Source organism: Macaca nemestrina, chromosome 14 (assembly GCF_043159975.1).
Source record: "Macaca nemestrina isolate mMacNem1 chromosome 14, mMacNem.hap1, whole genome shotgun sequence".
Taxonomy (NCBI): domain Eukaryota; kingdom Metazoa; phylum Chordata; class Mammalia; order Primates; family Cercopithecidae; genus Macaca; species Macaca nemestrina.
Window position 1 is genome coordinate 117,189,724 of NC_092138.1, and position 6,502 is coordinate 117,196,225.

The 6,502-nt window shown below is 63.5% G+C and overlaps 1 protein-coding gene across 1 annotated transcript in view; it reads right to left on the reverse strand.

The window, feature by feature from the left end:
* Positions 1-3,188, reverse strand: part of LOC105471918 (NACC family member 2) — a 111,922-nt gene extending 108,734 nt beyond the window's left edge. Inside the window, exon 1 of the mRNA XM_024789788.2 lies at positions 3,049-3,188. The gene's annotated coding sequence lies outside the window, so the exon portion shown is untranslated. The remainder of the gene's footprint in view (positions 1-3,048) is intronic.
* Positions 3,189-6,502: the final 3,314 nt, after the last annotated feature.

The following is a 6,502-nucleotide window of genomic DNA, read 5'->3' on the forward strand; positions in this document are numbered from 1 at the left end:
GCCCGACTGCCCACCTCTGGGAGGACCAAGAGCGTGCCCAGAAAGGGTGCCAGGAAAGGAACGAAATGCTGGGGAGAGGGCACCTCGGGGAAGGCCCAAGACCTAGGGAGCTGGGTCTGCAGACACTCACTGCCAGGGAGCCTGACTGGAGATGGGGTGAGAGGCCCCAGTGAGCCAGCTCTACAGGTTCCCATGCCCCCTCATCAGCCCCCAGTCAGACCAGACCCAATCAGACCTCACAAACTCCCGCACCTGCCCACGCACATCAGACGATGGCTCAGGTCCAGCGTCCAGACAGGGACTAGCACTACTTCTCCCCTGTCCTGGAGGATGCTCCACGGCCTCACACCACGGGGCTTTGCCTCCCCTTCGAGCCAGGCCTGGAAGCCCAGCCCCAGGTTTCCTCAACCCAGGCCAGAAATGTCACCCTGAAGTGGAGAGTGGCCTATCTTGTCCTTAGAACCACAATGGGAGGCTGGCCAGCCTGGGCCATTGAGGCAGGGACATGCACTACCAAGGCAAAGGTGGACTGGGCTGGGGGAGCGGCAGAGTCAGGGGGCCCCAGAGTCAAGTTCCCAAATGTGTTCATTACATTGGAGTCCGTAGAAGGCCCCAGTTCTCCGGAGAAACATGCTGTTGTAGTCTGGGGTAAGGGGTGCCACCTACCCCCCGCCGCCGTGGACTTGGAGCCTCGTCCCACCGGCCACAGTCCAACTGGACCCCGGAACCCACTACATGACCCTGCAAAGGAGATGGAGTGACCCCAAGGGGCTGTGAGATGCAGAGAGGCAGCCTGGGGACAGTGTGTGGAGTTGGCTAGGACAGGGCTGGCTGAGAAAGGAACATGGGCTCTGCCCCACTGACGGTGGCTGGGGCCAGTGGGCACTCAAGTGCCCTCTGCGTTCCAGGGACACAGGTCAGAGGCACAGACCTCAGAGGAAGGGGCACAGGGTGGAACCCTGGGAACTCAACATCCCGGAAAGGATGACACCCTCGTTCCCTGTTCCATCCCTCAGGCCTGGGAGACCACACTGCCCACAAACCAGGAAAGCAGGACTCCAGAGGCGGAGGCCAAGATGAGCGCAGGCCTGGAAGAACCGCTCAGCACCAAGATCGCCACTGTTGTTTCATGAATAATGCAGCCTCATGCTTTAATTGGAAAACACAGGAAGAATTGAAGAATTTTTTAAAAGTCACCACCAGCCCCCCGGCCAGGGCAGAGCGGCCTTGCACACCCTTCCAGCAGCCGATGGTAAAAAACAGAACCTGTTCTCCAAGCCTGCAGCAGCCCAGTTCCCACCGCTCCCAGCACGAGATCTCCCCGGGGGTGCCTCTGCCGCAGCGGCCACCCTCCCGCCAGGCCGGGGCCAGCGCCATCGGGCCCTGGGTGTGACCACTGCGAAAGGATCCCTGGCCACTAAGAGGTGACAAGTGGTATCTTGTTCCACTTTCTGTGCCCATTCCAAGTGGCTTTGCTGAAAGGACAGGGGGCCACCACCTTGGGTGGCAGCTTCTTTAATTTCCTCGCCTTGGACTCTGGCTCGGCTACCACCCAACGGTGACCCCAAGGGAAAATGCCAAGAAGCCTCTCGAAGGGAGGAGCTGGGAAAGGCCCCACAGAGGACCGGAGGGGTGCTCCGACGGTGGCTGGGTGAAGAAGGGGTGGGTGGCTGAGAGGTGGCGGGGGCTGCCTGAACCCTGACCTAACTCTAGGTGCCCCTGCTGGGGGTGCTACAGGCTAAAACACCCTGCAGAACGCTGAGCTGAGTGTCCTATTGGAGAACAGGAGGGAAGGAGGTCAGGAGCCCGCCAGAGGAAAAGAGGGGTGGGTGGGAAGAACGGGCGACCTGGAGGGACAGGGACCCTGGCAGGAGGCAGGAGAGGGCGGCGACGCTGGCGGGCGGGAACACCAAGGTGCACGCGCTCCCGGAGGCAGCTCCACGGGATGGGAGTCCGGGCTGCCTCGGGCGTCCACGGGTCAACACCCCCGCCACACACAGAAAGGAACGCACAGCCGAGAACACAGCTCAGGGCACCCAGCGGCCCAGGGAGACGGGCCCACCAGCACGTGGGTGAAACACCTCCAATCGGGAGGCCCCGCGCGGGGGTTGGGGGAGGGAGTGGAACGGCCTGGGAGGCCAACTCCAGGGACCGGGCCTCGCGGCCCGCAGACCCACAGGTTTAAGCGGTTCCACGACGAGAGTCCAAGACCAAACTTCCCCCAGAGCCTGGCAGAGGGGCTGGGAGGTGACCTCTGACCTCCGACCCCACACGATCCCAGCAAGAGAAGCAGGAAACTCCGTCAGAAGGCCTCGGTCCGCCCTGGCAGTGCGGGGTGCGCGGCGGGCCCCAGGCTCCGCTGAGTTTCTTAAAGAAGAAGCTGGGGGCCCCCGACCTCAGCTCCGCAGAGGCATAGAAGCTGGCGAGAGGCGAAGCCCCCTTCCCCTGCGGCCGGACCCCAGTTTCTCCCCAGGCTGGGACCCGCGTGGGGGAGGAGCGGAAGGCGGCGACGACCCACGAACGGGCCCACCTGGACCGGGAGGGCGAGACGCCGGCCCGGCTGGGCCAGGCTGCTGCGCAGATGCGCCGGGAGGGGTGGGTCCCTCTTCCCTGGCCCCGGGCCAGTCCTGCCCGAGCTTCTACACCCGGAGGGCCGAATCGGCCAGTCGGGTCCCAGGGGAGGCCGCGCGGGTCCCCAGAAATCCAGGGAAACCCAGCGGGCGGTGGGGAGCGCCCCGGGACGCCTGGAGCCGGGGTCTCCCCAGAACGCGCGGCGCGGCGTCCCGGCCCGGGGTCGCGGGCGCCTCCGCCGGGACCTCCCGGCCCCGCCCGGCCCCCCTCCGCGGGCTCCCGAGGCCGGTTCCCGCGCGCACGCCCGGGCCGGCGCGGAACTCGGCCGCACCCGCCCCGCGCGGCCGGCACTGCGGCAGGGGGCCCGCGCCAAGTTGGGCGGCCGCGGAGTTTGCGGGAAGTGCGGGCTCGGCCCGCGGGACGACCCCGCCCGGCGGCGTAACCCGGGGGCGGCCGCGCGCGCCAAGTTGGCGGTACCTGCGGGCGCCCGGCCCGGTCCGGCCTGGGCAGCTGCGGCGCGCCGCCCGCGGCAGGAAGTGCTCGGCGTCCCGGCGCTCCGGCTCCCATGGACTTTCTCCGACCTCGCCCAGCACCGGCGGCCGCACCGCGGCGGGGGCGGGGCGGCGGCGGGGGAGGTGCCCGCGGGCCGTTAAAGGGACAGCGCGCCGGCCGCGCGCGCGCGCACTGGCAGCCAGGTGGGCGGCCGGGGCTGGGGGCCGGGGGCCGGGAGGGTCCCAAGTGGGGACCGGCGGAGCGTGGGGAACCCCGAGCGCGGGGGAGGGAAGGCGGCAGCTCCTCGCCCCTCGTGCGTCCTCCTTCCGGAGCTGCCGGCGGCCGACCCTGCGCGGGACACCGGGCGGGAACCGGACGCCGCGGCGCAGAGGACAGGGCTCGGCTGCCGGGCCGGGGAAGGACCAGGAGTGCCGCCCTCCGCCCTCCCCGGGCCCTGGCCTCGGCCGGACTCGCTAAGCCCGGGAAAGCCACCGGGCCCCCCTACCCCGCCCCCGGCGCGCGCCCTGCCCGCGGCGGCCGCGACTGCACGGTGCAGCCTCCGGGATCCGGGCGGGGGAAGTGCGTGCATCCGCAGCCGCTCTGGACGCTCGGGCGGGCCGTGGAAGACGCCGGTGCGGGAGCGCCCTTGGGCGAACCTCTGCGGCGCTCCGGCGCCCGTCGCTGCCGCCCGGGAACTGCAAGCTGCCTGGACTGGGCCCGGTGCTGCCTTCAGGCCTGGTGTGATCCGGGCGCACTGGCGCGTTGACAGTCATTCTGGCACCGGCCACGCAGCTCTCCGTCTGTGCAAGGCCACGCTCCTGAGGACAGAGGTGCAGTTTTAAAACAAGGGCACGGAAATAAAACCGACCACACACCCTAAAGGACCCAGAGACCCTGCCTCAGCTGCCCCCGCAACCTGGTGCCTGAGGTCAGGACAGGCTGCAGTGGTCCTGAGAGGCTGAGCCTGAGAGGCTCCTGCAAGGGTCCTTGCAGGAGAATGGAGTGATACCACCTCAGTGGGGCGCTGAGGGCGCTGGGAGAAGGGTTAAGGAGATGGCCACCAGCGTCCCCGAGAACACCTTTGGGGCTCTGGGGATCAAAACCTGGGGCTACAGCCCTCTTGGCACAGTCAGCCAAGGTCATTCCCTGGACAAATTAGACGCTTGGCCAGGTTCTTGTCACCCCAACCTCAAGCTAGGCCCTTGATCTTGGCCACAGACTGGCCCTGACCCCAATTTTAGGTTCTACTCAGCTCTGTGTCCACAGCACACACACACACCCCCAGCTCACTCCCTGGCTTGCCCTCTATGGGGGTGAGTATGGAACCCCACAGGGACTCTGGGCTCTCCCCGCAGAGCCCCACCTAGCCCTAAATGCAGTCCCAGGTCCCACACCCCAACCCCCCTCCCCTCCACCACTGCCACTTCCAAACCAGCCCCGCAGTCTACTGGGAAGGAGGCAGGACTGTACAGGCTGGAGACACTCGGCCACACGTGGCTTGGTGTGTGGGCTTGTGGTCCTGGCCCATGAGGGGCAGGGTGAGAGGGACAGGTGAGCAGACAGCAGCTGTGCAGTGGTGTCACCTGGTCAGCACAGGTGGAGGCAGAAGGCCCTGGGCGCCAGGTGGGGAAGGAGGGTTCTGAGTGTCTCCCACGCCCAGGGCATGAGCTCAGCAGCCTCAGGGTTCTGGTTCACTGAGCACAGCTCCTCCAAGCCCCTGAGAATGGTGAATCCGAGACAGATGCCTGGAGCTGCTTCCAGCCCTGGGGTAGGCCCCAAGGGGCTACCCACTAGGCCCCCTGGCCCTCTAGGGATGGGACCGATTGTTTTAATCACTTTTATTTTCTAAATATTAAAGACATTCTTCTTTAGTGAAAGATATTTGGAAAGCATTGAAAAGTGTTTAGAAGATAGCAGATACCCAGAAATCAATTCCCCAATTTCTGTATGTTTATATGTATGTACACCAACATATACTTACACCTTTTAAAGCAAACTCTGCATCCCTACTGAATTCCAGGCCTGTGCTACTGAGTATGTACGCCTTACCACATTTAACGTTCACAACAGCACCATGAGGTGAGCTCTCAGTTTATTGCTTTTTTTGTTGTTTTGTTTTTGAGACAGAGTCTCACACTGTTGCCCAGGCTGGAGTGCAATGGTGCAATCTCAGCTCACTGCGACCTCTGCCTCCCGGGTTCAAGCGATTCTCCTGCCTCAGCCTCCTGAGTAGCTGGGACTACAGGCGTGTGCCACCACGCCCAGCTAATTTTTGTATTTTTAGTAGAGACAGGGTTTCACAACGTTGGCCAGGATGGTCTCAATCTCTTGACCTTATGATCCACCTGCCTTGGTCTACAGGTGTAAGCCATCAGTGCCCGGCCATTTTTTTTTTTTTTTTTTTTGAAATGGAGTCTAACTCTATTGCCCAGGCTTGAGGGCAATGGCGCAATCTCAGCTCACTGCAACCTCCACCTCCCAGGTTCAAGCAATTCTCCTGCCTCAGCCTCCCGAGTAGCTGGGATTATAAGCATGCGCCACCATGCCTGGCTAATTTTTGTATTTTTAGTAGAGACAGGGTTTCTCCATGTCAGCCAACCTGGTCTTGAACTCCTGACCTCAGGTGATCCACCTGCCTCGGTCTCCCAAAGTGCTGGGATTAGAGGCGTGAGCCACCACACCCGGCCTTATTCTCATTTTACAGCTTAGCTTGGGGCTCACTCGGGGGTCCCCAGCAGGGCTTGGGCTGAGTGGGGCTCACCCTGGGTGCATCCTCCGTATTTCCTCCCAGTGTTTGATCTTGTTGATTCCTGGCTGGTACAAGGGCCTGGTGGCCACGGTCTCAACTGAGCATAGCAGCTCCACTGCTATGCGTCTGCAGCTCAGGGAGGCCCCTTCCGGGATCTGGGCCTGAGTTCTCACGGCCTTATAGCTTGATTTTTCCCCTTCCATCCAGAAAGCATCGGGCAGGGGGTAAGGGGAGGTCACAAGCCACATCTGCAGACACTGCAGAGCCCCTGGGTGCACTCAGGAGCCATACACAGAGGACCAACCTATTGGCCTGGACACCTGCCTGTCCTCCCCTGGATGGCAGAAGCCTTTGGTGGCTCTCCAGGTGCTGCTGCCATTGTGCGGGTGGTGACATCCCACCCCAGTCTCAAGCCAGATCCAGTCTGTGCCCATCCTAACAGCTTTGTGTTAAAGTCATGTCGGTGCCACCCTCCTGGTCCGCAACTGCCCTGTTCTCCAGTGACTGCCACAGTCCCGCCGCCGGTCTCTAGCTTCCCCTCCAGCCCTGCCCCAGCCTGTCACCACACAGCAGCACAGGGCTGTTTCTAAACCTGTTGGATTACCCCCACCTGCTCAGAACCCCCAAGGGCTCCCCAATGCACTTCTTACTCAGAGCACAAGCCCAGGTGATTGGGTGACCAGGACCCAG